At 39.5% G+C, this 24,545-nt stretch overlaps 1 non-coding gene across 1 annotated transcript; it reads right to left on the reverse strand.

The window, feature by feature from the left end:
* Positions 1-20,750: 20,750 nt before the first annotated feature.
* On the reverse strand, positions 20,751-20,844 carry trnar-ucu (transfer RNA arginine (anticodon UCU)). The gene is made up of 2 exons: positions 20,807-20,844; positions 20,751-20,786 (listed from the first exon to the last, which is right to left on the reverse strand). It is a non-coding gene; the product is annotated as a tRNA-Arg (tRNA).
* Between the last annotated feature and the right edge of the window lie 3,701 nt (positions 20,845-24,545).

Genomic DNA, 24,545 nt, shown 5'->3' on the forward strand with positions numbered 1-24,545 from the left:
TGCGACCCTTAAGTTCAAAATCGTTGATTCATGGGTTGTTTGTGTCCTTTCTGATCCCTCTAATCTTTTAGTAGGACAGTGCAAGCAGGACGTGATAGGGTACAGTGACTCCCAATGTCATATGAGCTTTGTGTAATTTAGCTTTCTTAACGCTATGGGGCTCGATTCAGATATCGCTGTGAAAGCAAGGGACGAGCAAAGGTTTTTTCTAAATTGAGGGTAATCTGCTCCCGAGTAATTATAAACACCTGAGCGTTTACTGTTTACTGTTGTGTTACTGTGATAAAGGAACACCGCACTTTATCAAAATACTGCTGCTTCCTAATTTTACATAATGGTATTTAGACCGGGGAGAGTGACTGCATTCCAAGAGGCTAAAAGTTGATTTCACAAAGCCCCCATTTAATAAAATACATTAGAAACCGCAAGGAAAACAGGATGTTTTAATAAGTCTTCTCCTGGTTTTACATTATTATAGTCTTTCACATTTGAATGCATACCTTACCATAAATCTTACCTAGATTACAGGCAACGCAAACAGTTCTTAATGCACGAAGTCTATTTATAGTTGACTTTCTGCTAATCACATCTAATAGTTCATGAATCTTCCTGCCCATCATGTGTCTGCTAACCAGTTTCTCCGTTTTCCTTCTCCTGTCATTGTCAGCGAGCACATCAAGGTGGGAAAAATGTAACAGGGAAAAAGAGTAGCTGGTAGGAGTGGGATTTGAACCAAAACTCGATCTGGAGACAAGATTACCCGTGAGAGCTAGAAAAACACAAGTATTTTATCATGGTGCTTTGGTGGTGGTGGAGGGTTACCTGTAAAGCACTATTAAATGATGCTTTAGAACACTCAACCATCCTGACAAGTGAGGGATGAATGGAGGTGTATTGAATACACCAGTAGTTCACTAACCTGAGTTGCTTTGCTGGAGAAGTGCCATGTTACCTGTTGTAAACGTCAAACGTACAAACGTGTTGTACTTTCCAACCTTTGAGTAATATTTTCCAGAGCTAGAGCGCAGTTGTCTTCACAATCTGGATTACCTCAAAAGCAATGATGTCTGTGTAAAACAGATTTTATTTTCGGGAACCGACGTTGTATTGCATATTTCTAATTGATTTGTTTTCATTATTGTAATGTATAGTGGAGCATAAAAACACATCTGCAAAAATCTCTATTACGCGTCTTTGGCATTTCAAACAGTAGCGAGAGCGAGGATTAAACCCCCCTCCTGGCGATAGTTGCCTCACGCTCTGAACAACCAAGTCCTGCTTATTCCCGCTGTGGGTCGCGGATGGTGTGTTTTGGTATTTACTCGAAATTACGGAGGATACATGGGACTGCATTTACCTGATAACATACCGTGATCTCTAGTACCTAATGAGCTTTGATAATTCAGCTTGCTTATCGCTTTGGGCTCAATTCAAAAGTTGCAGTGAAAGCAGGAGCTGAGCAGGATTCTGTTTAAATGGAGCCAGATCTGCTCACGACCGGGGAAACACTTCAGCATTTACTAATTGAAGACCACAATCCGCTAAAACACCCCTGTTTCTTAGACTAAAAGAAGCTAAAAGCATTTTTGAACATGGGTTATATTGTAAATACTGTTATTAAAAAGTTTATTTGCATACTGTCGGTTATTTAGACGGTGCAAAACAGGCTGCCCTTATAAAACTTTCTGTGCCCGTTTTGACCAAGGAGAAAGTATTTCTGATGGAGCGCTATGCGAAAAGATTTAATAAGCTTTACCCCTGCCAATGATTCAGCATGAAGAAGTAAAAGTTTCAAAGGGAAAAGCAGCTCGCTAACACAGCCAATATTAAAAGTGATCTCGGCAGATGTTGTTCCCTACATAAAGCTAAAAGTGCCAAAGAGAATTTCTGTTGAGAAAACAAAATATTTTTTTTGCCTTGATGTCAAGCTGACGGCCTGTCTTTTAGAAAGTCTATTTCTATACACCTCACGCAGCCTCTCAACAGACTAACAAAAAGAGCTTTTACTGATCGTATTGCATGTCTTAAAACACTAACAATTGGCAGCGGTGGGATTCAAACCCACGCTCCCAGAGAGACTGGAGCCTAAATCCAGTACCTTAGACAGCTCGGCCACGCTACCTTCCGCCATGCCCATCTTCCTCACATTGCTGGCTTGAACTGGGGGGCTTCAGCTCTTGTCGTCGGATCTAATGATATCATGACATGTGGAAGTGACTGCACCTTCATCTTCCGAGATGCTTTCAATACCACAAACGCTACTTTCACCGGCACAAACGTAGCAATAATGAAGGTGGTGGGATTCATCCTTTGTGCTGTTTGTAGGGGCGCAACTCTACGGCGATCTACTGACTTGAAGAGCAAAAATCAAAATCCTCTGCTATTACTTTTCCTTTTTTCATATTTTCTTCAGATCCTTCATTTGAACGTCGATTTTGAAGGATATTGATGATAATACCACATAAATTGTGGTTTTCTTGTGATCGCCAATTTTATTCAAATACCAGCCTTTTTTACATTTCCTTGCGTGTTTCACAGGGTATAATAGCCCCCCTCGCATCCTCAGCTAACATATTTTAAAATTACAATAGATTATACAGCATGTATGTTTACATTTATATTAAAATTAAAGTAAATATACCAGAATACATACAGTGCTAACCCAATAATTCTTGTCAGGTTCTCCAACAAATCTGCATTGTTATTTTAACATGTTTCAGCTGAGGGTGCAACAGGAGTATAAATGAATTTTCCCGCCAGCCATTCAAAGACCAAATTCCATGAGTGAACATTATTTTCTCAGACGTTGCCGGCATTGAACTTTGCCGGTGGTATTGAATTATGTCCACAACTGTTGTAGTAGTTCCTTCTTGAAGTTCAACACATGCAAAGCACTCGTAATATCATAGGTGTTAAAGTTCGCTGAGTCTATTCGAGTCATGGTGTGTATCCCTGCCTATCATTGGGAGACGGGTAGCTTTTTTACACTCAGATTCCAATCTTCAATGCTTTGTGTGAGAGCTTACATAACTTTCATTTTCTTACATTTTCTGACGACTGTTCCAAAGGGGCACCCTGTCAATTCCGAATACTTTTCAAAAATCTGCCTGCATGTTTGATTATTGTCATTTAATTTAGAAAAAGTTCAATATTGATCATAACTAAAGAAAATAATGATCACGAACAAAAAAGGGATAAAGATGCCAGTTGATCTTGAATCACAGCTGGGTAACACGGGCTTCTGTTCTGATATGGTTATACGAGAAACAGGAGGAATCGCCAATCTCCTATAGAACATGAGTTGAATCAGGAGTGAGACATTTCGTATACTCGTGCAATGCCTGACCTACATCATAAAACTAACATTAAGTTGTCAGAGACATTCATTTATATACAAACAAGAGACAGACCAAGTAATAATTCTACATTTGTTCAGGTGGGTAAACCTGAACTAATAAACCTATTAATAATTCTACATTCTACAACTAACTAATAAACCTATTAATAATTCTACATTAACGTGTCCTACACTGATCAGACTAATTGACATGGTCTGATTCAGAGCCTGTGCAGTTCGTGCTAATTACAACAACGACAGTTCTGAACCCTCATCACCGAACTGAGCACAAGTTCAGCTGTTCTCCAGTTTTGTTACGCATGTTTTTTCATTGCAATTGAGTTCAGAGCTGGAGCTGATCTCCAGACAGTGCAGTGTTTTGGGTAAGTTGTCGAAATTCGCATGAGGCTGCAGACAACTTACCCAAAGTGTTTTCTATAGCTTTCAGGTGCAGTTCATTTATATAAAAGAATGTAAGTGGTATAAACGCAACAAGCCAGACGGCAGTCGAACCTATAATTTTCTAACGCGAGGCCTAACGCATTATTCATTACGCCACTGACCCTGCTATTGTAGTGCTAAAAAACACGTTTTCTACATTTATGTCTGTTTAAAAATCACTCTCTAAAAAAGACAAAGGGTTTGTGTGTTGCGCTAAAATTCCGCTTCATTTTGAATGCAAATAAAAACCGTTTTGTTCCAAGAAATCATAAATTTGTCACATCCTTAAATAAATACTCGGAAGAAGCTGCAGCTCAGGTATCAGAGAGATTTAAATCGGATCGGAGGATTTAGAGTCCAGACTGCAAACCAACAGCTGACACAGGTCTTTTATAGAACCTTTTTGATTTCCTCTACTTTGTCCCCGTGACGTCATTGTCCTGCTCGCAGCCGAGCCCGACACACGTCTGGTTTTTGTCGCTGGGCGCACACCCTGCGGTCCATGCGGGTCCTAATACCCCAGTACAATGACGGGAACATTAAACTGTAAACAGGTGCCGTCCTTCGGCTGAGACATAAAACCGAGGTCCTAACTCTCTCTGATCATTCAGGAGAATGGTGGTGGTGGAGGGGAGTCCCCATTACCTGTAAAGTGCATTGAGAGGAGTATCCAGAACAGCGCTATATAGGTGTAAGCAATAATGATTATTATTATTATTATTATTATGTGAAATGCAATAAAAAAATTAAACTTTGACTGAAAAAAGGTTAATGTAAAAACTGATAAAGCTAATGTTTTTTTCAGGGCTATATCTACTTTTTTTTTAAAAAAGCGAAGTCTGTCGCGATTGTGAAAGTTAGAGAAGGTGTACCAGCGGGTGCCTGGTGTACCAGCGGGTGATAATTATTAAAATAATAATTATCAAAATATCAGATTGTGTTTCTGCAACATTTCGTGCACAGTACGCCATTTTAATCTAAAACAGTCACAACAAGAGCTTTACACTTAATAAAAATGTACAATTCACCACTGGTATAAACAGATGTGTGCCGTGTTTGCCTTTGTTAGCATTTGTTTAAAAAATAAGTCCACAATACGATAAAAACACAGAAAGCACAAACTTTATAATACATCGATACAAAATCAATACCAAATCATTATGCCAATTAAGTACCTATCCTTTGAAAACAGAGAACACCTTTATATCTACAAAAAAACTTGACATTGGTATGCATTTTTGGATTACAAAGCAGACAGTGTAGTCCCTTAATTCAAAGATCAGATCTTGGCCAAAACAAGACAATCAGACGTGGGCTGAATTCGGAACAGGAACCTCTACTTCGTCGTTTATTGAGCTTTTGATCAATGTCTGATTGAAACAGATTCGCTTTTTTAACTCTTTGATTAAAGTACACAAAAATCACCTTCCTTCGAGCCAGAATCGAACCAGCGACCTAACCAGCAGATACCCTGCTGATTTCTCTACAGTCCTCCGCTCTACCAACTGAGCTATCGAAGGAATGTCAAAAATTACTCTCTGGCACATACTGCCCAATGTAGTGAAATGTTCCGGGTGATTTAAATCCCACTTCAACATCAAGTTTCCAACTCGTTTCCTTAGTCTTGTTTACCTTGAATTTAAGCCACGAACCAGGATTCTACTGTATAAACTTCCAGGGATATTAGAAAATGTTTGATGGGGCATCAATCATTCCAGTCGGAAATTGACTCCTTTTTTATTCTCGAGGGATCATATTAAACATTTCATTAGTATCGAGAGGAGGATCACCATGAGACACAAAACAAACAGTTTCTTTCTGTCTATTAGAAAGTAGCGTTTGTGCTACATTAATAATATTTTCGTGGAAATAAAGAAGTTGTAAATTTTAAAATTTATATTTGAATCGAAATGTGGTTTTGAGTTAAATATTAGCGCGTTCATGTAATTAGTTTGTGTTTGTCATTACTATATATATATATTGCCATGTAACTAGAATTTGTAACTGAAGTTTACTAGTTGTGTTTTTTATGATGATTAGACATTTGTTGATTACAATATTGTATATAATCTATAATTTGAACTACATATTTTTCATGTGTGAATATTTGTATATTTTAAGAATACATTTCTAAAATAAATCATTGGCTTTATTTCCTAGTTTCTACACCTATAAAAATCTTTCTTTGATGTATAATAGACCTTTATGTATTATAGTCTATTTATAACTATTTATGTATTATAGTCTTCTAAATTTATCCGTATAATAGAACTCCAACCATTTATGTATAATAAACATATAATCATAGATGTCTAATTGACGTATAACGATATACGTATATTAGAATTTCATTCAAGACCAGTTACGGAGAACATTTACACGTCTAAGGTATGCGTTTAATAGTCGTATATTCTACATCTTTTGCCCACTGGGATGTGCCGATATTAACTTAGCAACCCAAGATACACATTTTCTAATGAAGCCTTAATTAAAAGACAGTTTGTTTCTCGAAAGCATGTTATGTAAAAAAAGAGAAAAACGAAAATATATGGATGACAATCTTTCAAAGCTGAAGATGTTACTTTTGAAAAATTGACATTTTATGTATGCAGATGCATTCGCTGGTTTTAGAACTTTGCTGTACTTCCTGAATCATTTTCAGTATTATAAAGTGGGTGTAGATTATTCTTTCAGGTTAGGACGCGAGTGTGTACATGTGTTTGCATTTCGTTTCACTGATTCTCATTGAAGATTTGGGAATTAACGACGAAAGAATCAGTTGCCTCGGAAAGCAGAAGGTTTGGTTCTCAACGATATTGAAGACACGCCCATGTAGAGCAGCGGGTGATGTTTTGTACTATAAAAGACCAAGTGCTCAAAGTGACGTCTGCATTTACCGTTTAGACTTTTCATCTCGGGCGCACTTTTAGAAAGCAAAGATAGAGCAGTTGTGTTGAATGGCCACAGGACAGCTGTCAGCAGCGGAAGCGTGCTGGGCCCATAACCCAGAAGTCGATGGATCGAAACCATCCTCTGCTATGTGCACTTTACGCACGATTGATAAGCACACCATCAGTTTAATGAAGTGCATTAAAACTGATTTTTTTCTCTCGTGTGTATGCAAGCTTTACACTTAAGGTACTCTTTCATCTTTACCAATAGCAGATGCCCAAGTGTATCTTTGGTTGTTCTGCGATCCTTCATAGTTTCCTCAATTCCTTCAAATGAACATCCATATCAAAGCAATTATGTATATATATATATTACAATTAAGGTACATATTAAAAATATCAATGCACATTTGTATAATGCTCATGTAATAATCATTGTCAAGGATTGTCAAGTTCTCCAACAAATCTGTGTTCTAATTCTAAAATATTTTTGCTAAGGATACAACGGGTGTATAGATGAATTCTCCCAACAGCCAGTTAAAGAAAAATTCCACACGTGAAGATGGTTTTCTTGGACATTGACTTAGGTACTTAATTGTTTACTTGTTGTAGTTGCACACGAGTAAAACACGAAGATTTCCTGCAACATTCAAGAGGGTTTGCGAAGAAATCCCTTCAATTTTAAGTGGAGATTATGTTTAAATCATCACAATCTGAAGCACATCCCTGAGTGCGTTTGACCCACCAGCCCTTTGTTTAACAGCTGCACAAGGACACATTCCCGTTGCTTTTCACAAATCACTGGCATTTTTTTGCAGCATTTCTTCTGTCCTGAGAAGCAAGATTTGTATTTTATCTTTCAGAAGTTGTATGAATTTCTTGAAGTTCAGAAACAACTTGTTCCAGAAAAGAAATGAACACTTGCTTCAAAGTAAATCAAGACGTATGTGTCTCTTGCTGTATGTGCTCTTATCTGTCCACCTCTCTCTCCTCTTCTCTCACTCTGGCAGTCTGTGCAGCGTTTCTGAAGGAGGTGTAACACCACTTGGAAAAGAAGAAAAATTCTCAGGAAAAATTCTCAGGCAAATTCTCAGGCAGAATAAAAAATCATTATTCTCTTCTCAGTCAGATTCACAGCTCAGACTCACACTCAGACAGGATCTCAACTCCGTACTGCTCTCTATCCTCACAATCCAGAACCAGAAGATATTCAGACAATCAGTGCTGCTATATGAACAATATCAGACAGAACAGCCTGGACTCATGTCACATTTCCCCCTTTTATCCTTCCTCCCAGCCCTCTTAGAGACATAAAAGAGCTCCCAGTTCTCTGTGAACTGGGCTCAGGGGTCACTGATCTGGCAGTTGTGGGCTCTGATACAGGTCGAAAGCAAAAAGGTTTTATTAACGCTTTCCAGGACTTCCAGCCCTTCAGTATTACTTTCTTTACTGTATGTCAGCCTCCCAAAATGTTTATAATTGTTTTATAACACATATGAGTGTGGAATTATCTTATTATTTATATATAGTATTTATGTAATAAACACCAATAGTGACACTATGATCAGTATATTGATTATTTGTAGCCGATGGTCCGATGGTCGTGTCTACAATAGTGACCATTTGACCAGTCTGTAGCTCTGAGCAGTGTGACTCAGATCACACAGATGACCTGTCTGTGTGTGATTCCATACCAGCCCTGGGATTCAGCTACTCTCACAAATGTCTCATAGACCGTCTTATAAATTTACAATTAGATGAAGACATGTAACAGTTTTACAGATAATTTTAATAATCAGATAGCAGTTTTGGCAGTGGATACATCTCCACATGGGGAAAGAAACTGAAATATATGTGCTCACTGTAAAGTAGGAAGAGGTGGTCAGACAAGCAAAACAACTTTGCAGATAATGTGAAGTGACATTGTTTTGTGTCAATCAGCTCACAGATTTCACTTCATGTGCCTTAAGCTGTGCAATTTGTATGGTTGTTGAATGAGATTGATTTCTTCACAAGCCCAGTCAATTGCCAGTGGAGAGCTTGCCGACGCACACCTTCATGAAGACTTTCTTTAAGATTTCATTGTCACGTCGCCTCCTTTGCATACAATAGTAGCTCCGACACTAAGAGAAAGGATGAGAAATGGCGTTTATCATGCGATTGCAGTGTTTGTTTGACTGAGGATCCTTGTGTGCTGAACTGGCCTCTGGAGAAGTGTAGTGCAGTAAAACAGAAGGTTTGTGTCACTCAAGATTGTTACAGAACAGAACAATACAATTACAATACTTTTATAAGAGTAAATATTACTGGTGCATCACAGTTCTTATAATGGTGAAAACAGGAGCACCTTCTCTACATTTTTGACTGAAGTATTTAAACGGAAAGAAATACTATCACTATGCAATTCATAAATGCAATTGAGCTCCTCTAAATGTTCTAGTCTGATGAAACAATGTATGGAATTAGGTGACAATATTGGAATTCATTCAAATGCACAGGATTAATTTTCAGCAACAAAAAAAGTGCACGGAAATATTTTACAAGAATGAAACCTTACATTCACCTAAATAAACATTCACCCTCTACATTAGCAGAGAACAGTAGGACAGAAGGTTAGTGTCACTAACTGCGTCAGAGAGGCCGATCTCTTCTCCCTCATTATGCAGGCTTACCCACTCATGATGAACTGTCCTCCAGCGATACTCAGCTGCCATCATCGACTCAGACATGACGTTCATGTACATATTATATCCTAATATGGCACTGCGTTACAATAATTTGATCAAAACAACTGGTGAAAAAATAATAATCAAATATTTCTTTCCTTCTTTTAGTAAAGATAAAGACTTTGTCCAAAAAAGAAGCATTTATACCTTTCCTCTCCTACCAGCCCTTACAAGTCACCCAGTTTTTAATTTAGACTAGAGCTGGATTAAAGCTCTAGTCTCTTTGGGGTTGTGAGTTGGAATCCCACTGCTGCCAAATATCTCCAACTATCTCAGTGTTAAGAAGCAAAAAACACACATTTGCTGCAGAAGGAACAGGAGAATTTGTGCCATTCAGCCTTATAGCGTGATGTCATTTTCTCATGCTCATTTTTAGATGCTTGTGATCGAGTCTATGATTCTTATGAGTGTGCCCTCCATAAAGGTAGCAGATATAACGTGCCAAGTTTTCAGAGAATCGCATTAAATACAGGTCTGAAGAAGGTGACAAAGTGTCCGCTAGGCAGTTCAGTGATTTCAACGGTGTTCTCTGTTGTTTAGGTCCAGAATGACACCCGTTACAACCAGGAAACACACAGTGTCAGGCATCAAAAAGACTTCCCAAAACCCTGATCCTCTCATTGATCCGGTGATGGCATCCAGACATTCCCTGCAACAAAGCCAGGATACGGTCTTCAACAAGTGAGAGTGAAAGGCTAATTCCCAACCTTTGCAAAGAAGGACCGCATGTGCTCAGTGTTAAATGCACTGTTCATTATTATTAATCATAATAATAATAATCTTTACATTATATAGTGCCTTTAAAGGTGGCTTTCCAAAGCGCTTTACAGAATGAAACCAATAAAGTTAAAAAAATACACAAGATAAGCAGGATGAGAATACACAGTTAGAGGAGACAATAGATGGTGGTATTAAATACAGTAGGAACAGAGGGGTAAAGAATAGTTCATTGAAGGCTCTTCTAAAGAAGAGGGTTTTGAGTCTGGATTTGAAGGAGTTTAGAGAAGGTGACTCTCTGATATCCTTGGGGATAAAGATCCAGAGCTTTGGGGCAAAACAGGAGAAGGCCCTGTCACCCATAGAGTGTAGATGGACTGGGGGACAGATAGGAGACCAGAATTAGAAGAGCGAAGGTTGTGAGGTGGGGAGTAGGGCGATAACCCAGACAGGTACTGAGGTGCCAAGCCATGGAGAGCCTTATAGGTGAGCATGAGGATTTTGAAGTTGACAGGAAGCTAGTGCAAGGACTCCAGGACAGGAGTAATGTGATCACAGTCCAGTGCTAATTTCTTTCTTGTGGCTGCTGGTTCATTTTCAACTGTGGACTCTTAAGAAGTCCTTTATTTGACTTGATCAACACCAATCCCTAGAGGATTTTGAAAGGTTGAATCAAAATGATACATGACTCTCATGGGACTCAAACCCACAACCTTTGAATGACTTGATTCTATCAAGGCCTAGAAGTCCAATGCACTCTTCTTTGCACCACAGAGCCAACCAATACATAGCACTATAAAACAGCTACAGAAAGCTGTAACTCATGCTTCTCCCGTTGTCTTTAAATTAAGCTCCATAAAAATTGACAATGAGTGGCCTGTTGTCTACGAATAGATACCGTTGGGATTCACACCCAGGGTCTCCTAGTTTCTAGTGAGGTGTCTTAACCAGCTAAACCACGGTGTCAAACCTGCTAAATGTCATCCACAACTTCAAACACCTGTGAGAAACGGGCAACTGCAGTGTTACGCCTGCTGGCTCAACAGATAATCCTTTTCGAAGTTTAAGGAGAGGATTTCTTTGTCAATTCAATTAAACATTTTAGAAACGCTGAACGATTGATGTGTTTCACGCGCAGAAATATTTTATTGTTACGTACTTTTTCTGTGCAGTTAGTTCTCCTTCAACTCCGACCAACAACAGAGGTCGTTTTTAATACAGGAGTAAAGGCACATTGCACATCTGCAAAACATCACGTACAGGTTTAGGGAGAGCGACATCAGTGATTGGAAGGTTGGAAGTTTCGAGTCACTTTTTTATTATAGATTCAAGCAGCCCTGAATACCTTTTCAAGAAACATTTCAGAATCCCAGTCACGTCCAGTATGATTGCTACACAGGTCTACAGTATACAATCAGAATACTGTTTGTGCATTATATAAAACACACCACCCAAAGCATTTCTAAAACAGGAGTTACACGTTTCTGAATGCACCCTCCTTTATAAATCAAATAAAAGGTCTGAAGCCTGCTCCAAAGAAGCACTATATTCAGAGCTGACAAAGATGTGATAGGAAACATCTCGGAAAACGAAGATGCAGTCATTTCCACGCGTCACACAACAAGAGCTGAACCCACCCGATGTTCTCCAAAAGAGTAAGGTGTTGGGAGTGTGGCTCGGTGGTCTAAGTGCTGGGTTTGTGCTCCATTTTCTTCGCTGGGTTAGGTTTGAATCTTGCCGCTGCTAAGTGTTGGTGGGTTAAGACCTTCCTTCTATTGCGACTTCAATGGGTAAAAGCTTTGCTTGACAGTCTGTCGAGAGACTGAACTAGGTGTTTCAAGATAGTCTTTGCCAGCTTAACATCAAGGCATAAAAAAGCCTCATTTTGTGTTCCCAACAGCAATGCTCTTTGGTCCCTTCAGCATTATGCAGGGAACAACATCTGCCGTGATCACTTTTGAGTCAGTGTGAATCGTAGTGTGCCGCAATTGTTTTTAAAATTGGTTTTGTAGGCATGGTGCATTTGTCTGTGAAACTTGAATGCTGTGCTTTTTCACGCAGAATCATCGGCAGGAGCAAAGCTTATTCAATCATTGCACACAGCACTCCATCAGAAATACTTTGTCCAAGTTTTGAAGAGATTGTGGGATTCTCTGCACACGTTCACATCGCGTACCTCAGACAACACCACCATTCGATGGGAAATTGATTCTGCTTCTTGCAGTTGTTCCTGTGGTTGCAGTAGTTACAAAGTTGCACTTTCCTCCACCTTCTGCTATAGTATTCACTGGGTGAGCTTCATCATTTGGCTCAGAAAGGTCAACTGTGCTTCGGAAAAAATCAGCAGCAGTGTCGTTATTTTGTCGGTGAGTATGGCTGTCTTTTAAAGCACATGAAAAACATGAGTTTGTGGATTTCTCCTAATAGCAACAAATTCAGTTGTGCAGTGCTTTACTGCTTTCAGAGGGTCTTTTATCGACGCTGCTATAGTAGAGAAGTGACATAATCACAAATGCAACCATTTGTGCTAGCTGTTTCACTAAGTATTAAGCTTTTTCAACTATCACATGATTTTAACTAATTTAACATCATCTCCTGGAGAGCACCTCACACTGCTCACTGAGCTGATGTACAGTATGTGCCCATTTCTCAAAAATTAAATATCATCTGAACTGATTTTTTCTATTTTAAATGCTTTCCTACTCTTTTAATATTTCAGTTAAATCTTGAAGTACTTTCCATTGATATTAATCCTAGTCCCGATGAACGATTTTGGGACATGGTGTACCTTGAATAATGTTCTTATAGGTTTCAGTTTGGAAAAGTGCGCTCTCCAGAAGCTACCAAAACCTCTAATGGTTGCACAAAGCTTAATGCAATAGCAACGTTTGGGGTTGAAAAAGAATATTACTTGCTATGAATATGAACACTGTTACAGGAGGTGTGTAAGGACTATTTTAGCTCAGATCATCAATTTATCTTACATTTCTACTCCATTAATATCGCTATTGAGTGCTAAAGGTAGGTCCTGGCAATACTTCTTGAGATCTTCTTTAGAAAACTTAAAAAAATATATTTCCAGTACTAAACAAAAAGGAAAAAATACCGATTACGTGCAACTGATAAAATCTCCCTTCCAGGGACGTTGTAGCTACATGCAAATTACAATGGAAAACTTTATCAGCTTTAAAAGTTTCTTTTGCATTTATAAGACGATCAGCATGACACTGAAAACATACCTGTATTCAGTAAGCGCTGAGTCTGCTGGCTGATCAAGTTGCCTTCTCTACACACAATAGCAGCCCCGACGCTAAGATAAACGAAGAGAAATTGCTTTTATTGGGCACTTTTCATATCCGATGAGCTTGACATCTCCCAAGGGCGATGGAGTTTTTTTGCGACACTGCTTTTCCCTTTTTTCTTCTTTCTCTACTCTGATGAAAAAAAAAACGAGAAATCATGTAAGGGAAAAATGTATTTTTTTTCATGGAGAAAACGTGCACCAGGAAATGTTTTGTTTCGAAGAAGTGATTTAACATGATACATGACCTAATTTACTGGAGCAAATGCTCACACTGCAAGGTCTGCTTTACTACAAGAGAGAAGTAGAGTGAAAGATGTCATAATTTCACTACGTTGTAGAAGAAAACATCTTTTTCTTTGAAATCTAAATCAATCAGAATTTCAAAGTGACACACAAACCCTTTGTCTGTATTAAAGAGATGATATTTTAAAACTGATAAAAATGTAGAAAACACGTTTCTCACTTAGAAATTTTAGATGTGATGGTGTATTACTAGTTGCAGTGCTGAACTCACCATGGTGCAATTCAGTTACATGATTGGCCAGTGGTTTAATGGATAACGCGTCTGATTTTGCATCATGAGATTGTAGGTTTGACTTCTACCGGGTTCGTGTGATTTTAAATCAGACTACTCAGAAATAGATGTCCATTATGTGAATGAACCGCACCTGAAAGCAAACGTTGGTCGGGTTTCCTTCTTTCCAGCATGAAATAGCAAATCGTTACAAAAAGCACCAGCTAATGTCCAATAGCGTTAGTCATTTTAATTAACATGAATATACTGTAAGGTCTTGGTACATGGGAGTGGATTTCATCCACAATTTAAAAAAGGGCAAATTATATTTACAGGCTTTTTAATACAAAAGTGACCTAAAACTCTGTAACTTTCAGGTTAGTTTGAACCTGTAATGAAAAAGGGGCCTGAAACTTCCATTCTGTGATGTAACTGTCTCTAAAGTCGGATGTGATGTTTCACGGATGTGCAGTGTGCCTTTTCTCTTGTCGTGTTCAAAATGACTTGCTGTGTAATTTCCTGAATGCGTGTCCTGTACTGCTCTGTTATTTCATTTAGATTATCTATGTGGTGTACAGATAAAATCAAACTGCATGGTCTAATTTCCAGGTTCGGCACCAGCTGAACCTGAACATACATCAGCCGATCTCGACATGATTTGAGCACACAACCTTTTGATGTGGTATCAGATGCACTACTGTTGCACCACGAGGTCACTCCCCATAAGGGCTTTTAATTCCCCCAAGGAGAAAAATCAGCGTCCCTGAAAAATATTTTTTTTTCATTCTCTCCTGTGAGAAGCGCCGCTCTTCCAACGAGGGTCTCTTCTTCCCAGACCACAGATTATTCTTCCTGTCCGGCTCTCACACAGAGAGCAGACACACTGTCTCCAGTAATGTGTTTACTACATCTATAGATCTGACCCCCTTACAGCCCTGATATTCCTGGACAGGATCCCATATTGAGCAGTATTTCTCGCGTTGTGAACTTACAGTGTGTACACAATGTACTTTATACACAAAGTAAGTGTTTTCGTAACTCTTGGATGTTTTGTGAAAATGTTACTGGCATGCCAAAATCGCCCCCTCAACTGAACAGTCCCACTCCCCTCAGTTTTGGATAAAAGGCTTGGATAAAAAGTTTTTGAACACTTTCACTTACTTAACTTGAGCCGTAAAAAATAGTTGTACTTTGTCAATGGTCAGATAACTACACTAACCCCGAATTCACAGTTACTACATCAGACTGTTTGATGTGCAGGAGGGCTATCCATCCAGGAACAGCACGTTACATAGTGTCTATGTTTTTGGGTGTCAACATTATTATGACCTTATTTGCTCAGGTGGACCAATGCCTTGCAGTAGTTTATCCTCATACTTACAATCGTTATATAACTAGGACTGTAGTTATAGAAGTTTGTACTTTCTGTTGGTTTTACAATGATTTCTTAATGATTCAGAACCTCGTTACCGTTGATGTTGTTGCAAAAATGAACACATATGGTTGATGCTCCAGGAAAAAATAATCACTTGAGTTCTGATGAACGTGGAACTGTTCTTCATCACTAAATACCAGATTGCTTGTCGTTATCTTCTAACATGAAATACTAATCAGTGGCATGCTTGCGAGAATTCACTTGGATGGTTGCAATGGCTCCGTTTAAACCGAAATATCACTGCCCCCCTCAGGATTTCAGACCCCCCCCTCCCTACAGATCATTCCCCTGGCGCCAGTCCTGGGTATAATGATGAACATAGCTGCCTTGCAAGCAGTGAATCTGGGTGTGATTCCCACCTGACCCATCGACAAACCTTTTCCAATGAATCTTTGATCAATTTAAAAAAGTCTTGAAGCTGGTAGGCTAGGGAAGAAGCACTGTTTGAGTGCACTGAGGAAAATGTGCTACTGTGATGTGCTGCTCCAGTAGCGCAATTGGTCAGGTTGTGGTGCTTTTATAGTGGAGTTATGCTGAGGTTGTGAGTTCACTTATCACAGGGAATAGTTTCTGTTTTCAGCCGCAGAAACTTGCTGTTTAATTTAAGGCAGTTCTTGTGTTACTTTTTCCGCTCGATGGAGCTGTATTAATGCAGGCACACCTGCTTCCACGTACACGAGGGTAATTTTCCTCTTCCACCTACAATTTCAACATTTACCTTGGGAGATGTCAAACCACAGAGCCTGTGCTGCGTGTCAGTGCCGGCTTATTGGACACCCCGTTGAACATAAAAAGCATATTGAGCTCCTTGGACATAAGCCATTTCTCGTCACTTGCTCAGCAAGCAGGCTCAGCGCACACTGAATGCAGGTGTCTCAGAGCAATTGAGATGTGTCCAAGTGGCTGTAAAAGGGATATATATGATGCCAGTGCCGTGGCTTAGTTCTCCAACGGCAGGTGTAGCGGCACGCCCGTTGGAGTATTCTCAGTCGCATTTAATGGCAACGTCAGCTCAAAGATTTGGTTCAAACCACCAAATGGAGACGGGTGTGCAGACAAGCTGTTAATCACAAGCTGATTAACACTAGGATGAGTGAGTGCTGTGGCTTAGGTGGTTAAAGCGCCTGCCTTGTAAACAGATGATCCTGGGTTGAATCCTAGTGGTGCCATTCTTCCTGTCTTGCTGCACAGTTTATCATTATGGACGGCAACATGCTTCTACATTAAATTTAATGGAAGTGTTCATTTAATTTTTGGAACAACTTTTTTTTAAAAAATCCATACAAATTGCAAAAGACAAAATAGTCATCTTTCTTGTCGGTGCAGAGGAATTACTGCCAGCTGGCCAAGAAATGAAACGATTTTTTTGTCTTTAGCCAAAAACCTGTGAATGTAGAAAAAAGGTGACGTGCGTTAGTTTCTATGGCACAATCAGTCATCGTATCGTTCAGTAAAACATAACGTTGGTAAATCAAAAGTCTCCACAGACGCATTTCAAATTAATCTGACCTCAACACCGTCTCCCCTAAATGTGATGGGGTTTCTTTGGATGTCCTTAAGCATCCTGATAGTTGCAGAGATTTCAAACTTTTGGCACAAGTCAAACTCCAAGAAGTTAATAGTTGAGCGCCTAAGTCAATATCACCTGGAATGTGACTATGTAAACTTAAATAGTATTCAAAATATTGCAATTTTGTTGTAGTTTAAAAAGATATTTTAGCTGGGGATTCTCAAATGATGAGGGTAGAAAAGAGAACCATTCGACACCATCAGGAATGCTTAACGTGTGATAAAAATGTTTTTTTAATCACAAAGTGAAAATAGTGAATTTGTCTTTTATTTAGACGTTCATCAAAAGCTCATTAAACGATGAAGGAGAGGTTTGTGTTCCGAATTCTCTTCGTGTCTCATTGTCTTGCTTTGATTTTTAAAATGTACACTGTTGACTATTCACTCTTCCTAACACGATTAAAGAGCCGAGTTTAGTTCAGAGGTAAAGCATCTCATGCATCGTATGAAGCTCTGTTTTCTATCACCAGCGTCTCCACTCTGGCTTTCTTTTTAAGCGCGATATCTTTTCTGTGATTTCTTTCGTTTGAATTCCCTCATGTGTGATGTAAGAGAAAACCGGCTCAGGGACGCCAAATATGTAACGTTGTGGCTCTCTGAAGGCACCAGTTCTGTAGGGTTTGGGCATTTACTGTGACAATTATTAATTGTAGCAGTAAATCACAAAGTTGATTCTTTTGATGGCTTTAGAACCCAACCATGCGACATAACTCAAACAACACACACACACAGGTACTAATACACGAGGATACATTTATTAATACATAGAATATGCATATAAACCTAACAGATCTTATCGAGAGGGTTATCAGAATACAAAAGATATATATTCATTCAGTTACGAAGAGTTACACATCAAGAGGACATAAGTTCAGTATATCATTCATTTAGACCGTTTCGTAAATGAACTTGGTTATAACTTCTACATTAGATACTCAAAACAAGTACATAACTCTTAGGAATTAAATTGATATCAACTGGTTTGGATAACAATTGAATTCTCGAGCTGTAATGCATTTAAGTTGAATACTCATCCAATTTCTTTGGGGATTCATATCTCCTGCAGGCTCAAAGAAACAGTTGCAGGCTGTTGCTGTTCAATCCGCGCTCTCTGGCTGTGTGCCAGGCTGTGCTGTGCGGCTTGCGACGGTGCGCTGCTGATGCTCACTGACCGGCTAGTTAGTGTTGGCTTTAACTAGCAAAGTTTGCGCACAGGAGAAAAGATGACTGTGGGTCCCAGCAAGTCAGGAAGAGGACCGGTTCGGTCCTGATGAAGAGCTAGTTCTGAATAGCGATTCAGCTTTCCACAGTTCCGACCTGTTCACGAGGCCTGCTGCTGGCGCTAACCTCGGGTGGATCCTCTGGTTATTCTCTGGCAACCTCCGCTCTAGACTCTTAGAACAAAGGAAAGTTCTGGCACTCGGACACACTGGCCGTTCCGTGGTTGTCCGGGCTGAGTCTCAGGATGGTCAGGAGGCGCGCTGCGAGAATGTCCTGCCCTTGGGAGCCTTCTGCTCCTGGGCCGTCCTGCCCTGGAATTCTCCTTTGAATTCCCTTTAGAATAGTCCACAGAATCCTCTCCAGAATCCCTTCTGAATCTTACTGAATCTCGTTTTTACCTGGAGGAACTTCAGCTCGTTGATTGTCTGAAAGTTCCATGGGCATCAGAGTCCCACGTGGGTTACTCAGCCCTACCAGTCCCTGATTGGTTGATCAAGGTGAGATATGAGTCTTTTACTCCTGAGACCTAGGAATGCAGTCCAGATGTCCATCTGGCACTCCCTAGACAGATAGGCGCCAATGGATGACCATTGATCATGATAGCCAGGCTTAGCTAAGTGCATCCCCCTTTGGGAGCTGTCCTAGGACCTTAAATCACCCTGCACTAATGGTCTCTCTGTGGCTGCACCACAGAGATGAAAAGAGAAATGGGGCCTCATTTGGGAAGCTCAGAAACACTTAATTCTGCCTTATTATTAAGCCTCGCCGCTACAGTGAATTTCAGTGTTTTAAAGAGATGTAATTTTTAAAACAGACAAAATGAAAGACTTATTAACTAAATACACATAGAAAACGTGCACCTAATTGAGAAAATTTGGACTGGGGCGATGTATTATTGTAGCGGCGCAAGCTCACAGTGGTGCACTTGAGGAATGCGGTACAAGGGCCAGTGGCGCATTGGATAACGCATCTGATTACAGATCAGGAGATTGTAGGATTATAATGCTCTTAAACCCAATACCATAACCATAGTGTGTTCAGTCCTACACAACCTTTCTATTGACTGAATAAGCCTCCTAGTCCATCTCCATCTTCTTCCCGCACATTTCGGCTATTTCAGCACCGTTATTGTTGGACCACAGTCACAGATACGTAAGGGACACTATTCCGAAGAACTGTCTTAAATAAATAACATTGCAAAAGGTAACAATAAGGGTTTCTTAACGTAACCTTACATTTGGCCATACAATACAATTTCTGTACCCTCAAATTAAAAAAAAAAATCTTACTGCTTTCTCCTGAGAAGTGTAGTGTAGTGTCAAATACAAGTGTAGTGTCAAATCACAATAAATAATACATCAAATATACTAAATTAACACCCAGATATGACAGATGTGACAACACACAGCTATGACAGAACACATTGAAGACTTAAGCCCTTTAAATTTTTATTTCCTTAATTTCCATTCTCTTCCCTCCCCAGGATAACTGAAAACTAACTATAATAAAGGCTATATATGCTTTACTTGTAATACAGCTACTAATAAAGATATACATGGAACTTAATTATTAGTAAATAACACTTTTATTAATAAAAACGAGTATTGATAACATTCATTGTCAATACTTGTGGTGTCTGGAAAGCAAATTTAGTTAAATATAATAATAATTTTCAAGCAAGCGGTGCATAAGCTTGTTAATTAATGAGTACATTATTTCCATTACATTCAAGACAGTTCTAATGTGATCAATTGTTCTGCTTAGTCCGCTACCGAGTTGCTTAAAACCTATGAAGAGGTGGTTTAAGCTAGACTCCTAATGCAGTAACATCTAATGGGCAGCAGCTGTTATTTTAGGTTTGTTGCAATTGAGAACAGGTGTAGTACAGAGCTGCTGACAAATTTCAGCGGAGTTTATTGTATATAAGTTTATTGCAATTGACCCATTGTAGCTACCAATCAGCACCAAGAAAAAACAAACCTCACTTGTGCCTTTTAAAAAAAGGGAAACAGAGTAGTAGTTTATGTGGTAATTTCAGGTACTGTACAATGTAAGAACTAAAGTTAACTACTCCCATAGTAATGCGTGAGGTCCTATCAATAGAAAAAAAATTGTTGTAACCCGAAAACACAACAAACACAAAACGAGAAGTCTTCCGGGAACCTAGGTAAATCCCTGTATTAGTCTAACAACTATGAAAAAAAAACAACCAAACGCAACAACTTCAAAAGAAGAAGAACATTACAAAACTGGGGATCAACAAAAACACAGAGTCTAATGCGAGAGCTTTTTCAAGTCTTCAGTCCTCCTCTCGTCTCAGTAGACCTCTCTCATATATTTGTGTACAGGTCAGCTGGAGGTACACAGCTGATGGTAATTTAAGTAGGGAGCTGAGTCAGCATGCATGGGCTTCAAAGGAAAAAGTCAAGGTTTATTCCATGCTGAAAAAAGAAGCAAACACAATGTTTCATCTGTGGAGCCTTATTCGATTGTGACTCAAAGTAAACTTTTACTTGTTCATTTGATGTTAATTTATCTCCATCAAATACCTAGGAGTATCTAAACTCAACAGGTGCTTTCAGTAGCTAAGTACACTGCTCCAGATGAGACTCAAACTCACAACCTCAGCATGACTCCACTGTGCATTGCTGTAGAAGTACTGCACGCTGACCGATTGCACCACTGGAGCTGTGCAAGTTATGCTCCTCATACAGACTGACGCTGCAGAAACACAGGGTGAAAACGGTTTCGGTTGTGGATCCATCTCCACATGGGGAACAGTAAAATAGCAAGGAAAATACAATAAAAGAAACTGAAAGAATTGTACTAACAGCAAAAGGGGACGGAGGGAGGTGGTCAGACAAGTAAATCAGCCTGGCAGATTATTTGTAGCGACATTTTTTGAGTCAATCAGCACACAGATTTCTCTTCATGTGCCTTAAACTGTGCAGTTTGTATTTTTGTTGTAGATAGGTTTCTTCAGAAGTCCAGTAAATTGACAATAATGGAGAACTAGCTGACACACCCCGTTGTGAAGACCCTCTGTAAGGTGATTACACGTTTCATTTTCAAGTCGCCTCCTTTACATGCAATTGCAGCCCTGACACTGAGAGAAAGCATGAGAAATGGCTTCAATTTCAATGTAAAAACTCACCATAACACGGACTTACACTGGGAAAAGGTGATTGCACTTTCTGCTTATTGCTACGGCCTTCCCCCCGGTTATGAAAATGTCTCACAGTTCTGACACTGATGTGTGAAAGACAATGTAACAGACTATCAAGAAATTTTAATGCACCAATTTTTTTAATATGACCCTCTGATCCTGGTATGTCAGAATACATTTCGAAAAAGTATGGCATGAATTGCACGAATTGCAATGGCACAAATTGTTGAAAATATCATGACCTTGCCGATATTTGCAGGGGATACGAATGTTTTGCACATGTTGAACTACAACACGTAAAAATTGAGCTCCTTAGTCATTATCACCGGGAATGTCCAATAATGACGAACATCAGTAGCTTCAAAGAAACTTAGACTCGCACATGGACTTTTATCTTCGAATGGAGGGTGGGAGAATTAATTTAGACTCTCGTTGCTCATTAGCTAAACTATATGACACAGCTAAAAATAGCTAAAAATATGACACAGATTTGTTCGAGAAACTTGTAATCACCTTGAAAAGAGTCTTCTTGAAGATGTGAACCAGCTAGCTCTCCACTGTCAATTGACAGGACTTTAGAAGAAACTGTTCTCATACAAACAACATACAAATTACACATCTTAAGTCACATGAAGAGAAATACTTGTACTAAATAACATAAAAATGTCACTGCAAATTATCACCAAGCTGTTTTATGTGTCTGACCACCTCTTTCCTACTTTGCAGCAAGCACAAATCTTTCTGTTTCTTCATCGCTATTTTACTGTCTCTTCCCCATGTGGAGATGGATCCACAGCCGAAACTTTAGGTCAGTTCCTGTTACTCTGTCCGATTGAAAGAGCTGTATTAAAGGCACTCCCACCTCTGCAGGAAAGTTATTACTGCTCTCAACACAATATACTGCAGCCAAATATAGCGATACTGTCACTGCCTGTGGGCCACATCTTCCTGCTGTCAGCCTATTATGTCATGTCCATCCACACCCAGAAACATTACTGCTGTAGCACCAGAGTTATATAGGCGCAGTCCATAGAGCAAGAATCTCTTAATCTCAGAACTGTGGGTTCAGCCCCCACATTGGGTCCCTCTGTGTCAATTTGATCCCCCCAATCCTCCTAGCATGACCTGATGGCATAACAGTGATACCCAGTGCCTTCTATGACCTTTGCGTAATTCAGCTTTCTTTCCACTTGATAGAGATTTTCATCTGAAATCATCGGCCAAACAAGAGTTTGTCTAAATCGAGGGAGATCTGCTCACAAGCAAGTATTAAACACTTCAGCATTTACTGTTCGAATACCACCCTTTGTCAAAACACTGCCGCTTCTTAAGCTAATAAGTAATGGTTTTTGAGCACGCATTGTATTGTTAATGCTTATATTAAAAAAGCATAAATTCACATAATGGAATTTGGAATGAACAAAGTAGTCCAGCCCCTTTACAACATTACATACCCACTGATTAAAGCTTTAAACTACAGCAGCAGGAGTAACAATAATGGCAACAACATGTTTGGAGTTCGGCATTTCATTTATACTGCGGAAACATCGTATTGGAATGAACTGCCCGAGATAAAAGAGTAATTGCGGCTTCAGATCGTTTTTACAGAGCATTGCGTTGTTCTGTTCATGCTGACTATACGCTTTAAATTTGTCATTTACTGCAAGCGTTGCTTTTCCAGGCTTTTCGGAAATTCCTCGCATTTGAGCCAGCACTAAAATATTTCATTCCCGTCGCTGAATACATCGTGGAAACGGTATTTGCAACGGAATGCTATCACACATGAAACCTTTTTGTTATTCGGTTCTGAAGTTTGAAAATGAAAATAAAACGGGGGTCACTTCATAGGCTTGAAAGAAGTCCAAGCAGCATAAAAACCCGCGAATTCTCACAAAGGCTGCACCTTTCTTCTGCTGCTTTTATAAATCAGCCTTAAACATTTGAATGCATACCTTACTGCTGCTAATCACATTCACGTGCTTACGAAGTTTTTTTCTGTCCGTTATGTTTTTCCTAAGCGGTTTCTCCGTTTTCCTCGTACTGTGATTGTCAGCGAGCACAACAAGACTGAAATAGTGTAAAGGCAAGTAAAAAAGACAGGGTAAAACGCCTGATTGTCGGGAGTGGGATTTGAACCCGTGGCTCTATTTGGAGAGTGAAACAAAAAGCTTAAAAGACACGAATCTGTGAATTTGTTGTTTTAAACCGCTCGACTATCCTGAAGAAATGGGTGCTGATTGCACCAGTTGCATCCGATTTTCCGTAACTTTGGGACGATTGATACGACTGGACGAACACAATTTGTGGCGTTTAGCATGACATGGAAAACGGTACCGGAGCATTCGTGTCCGGACTACCAGACTCAGAAACAGTTTTTACCCCCACACTATCAAACTATTAAACTCACAGCCTCTCTCACTCTCACCTCACCTCTCACCTATGATCTGAACCTCACAGTGCCTTCTTTCTTACCAAAAACCCAAACACACATTGAATCTACCTGTACCATACATGTCAAAAGCTCACTCCCCATAATTTCTATCCCTTTAATTCATTCTTTTGATGCATGTTTTTGCACATAACCTGTTACCTTTTTGTTGTTTTGCACACTGCCTGTTGATGTTTTTTGCACATCGGCTGTTGTCTCTGTCTTTCTTTTGTTATACAATTGTATTGTTGTTGTGTTTTTTTCTTTGTACTACTTATGTCCGAGAGCTAGCTAAATAGCATTTCGTTATACCATATACCTGTGTATAAGTATAATGACAATAAACTTGGACTTGAACTTGACATAGTCTTGCAGGCAGTATATTATTTTACCGTTTACTTGTTTAAAAAAACATGGTCTTCTTGTTCCTAAGTCAGATTTTTAGTGCTTTTGAACGTTACTTCCAACCTGGACTGACAGCTCACCCGATCTGTTTGTGATCAGACCATGGAGGGGGGGTTGTACCAAGCGCACATTCCTTCCCAATGCTGAGGTGATCATTCGGAAGATGGGTGTGAAGAGAGACAAGCTTTGTTGACTAAAAAACAAGGCAGGATATGCAAGAATACTAATCACTGGCGACAGCTATGTTCTCTTACTATTGAGACTCCTACATTGCGAGATTTTTGAAGACTTTGAAACTAAAGGAAAGCCGAGACAAAAGAAACAGACACAGGTGGGGATTGATCCCATGATCTTTGGTTTATGAAACAGATGCCTTACCACTTGGCCACCA

Source organism: Atractosteus spatula, assembly GCF_055471065.1.
Source record: "Atractosteus spatula isolate fAtrSpa1 chromosome 10 unlocalized genomic scaffold, fAtrSpa1.hap1 SUPER_10_unloc_6, whole genome shotgun sequence".
NCBI classification, from domain to species: Eukaryota; Metazoa; Chordata; class Actinopteri; order Semionotiformes; family Lepisosteidae; genus Atractosteus; species Atractosteus spatula.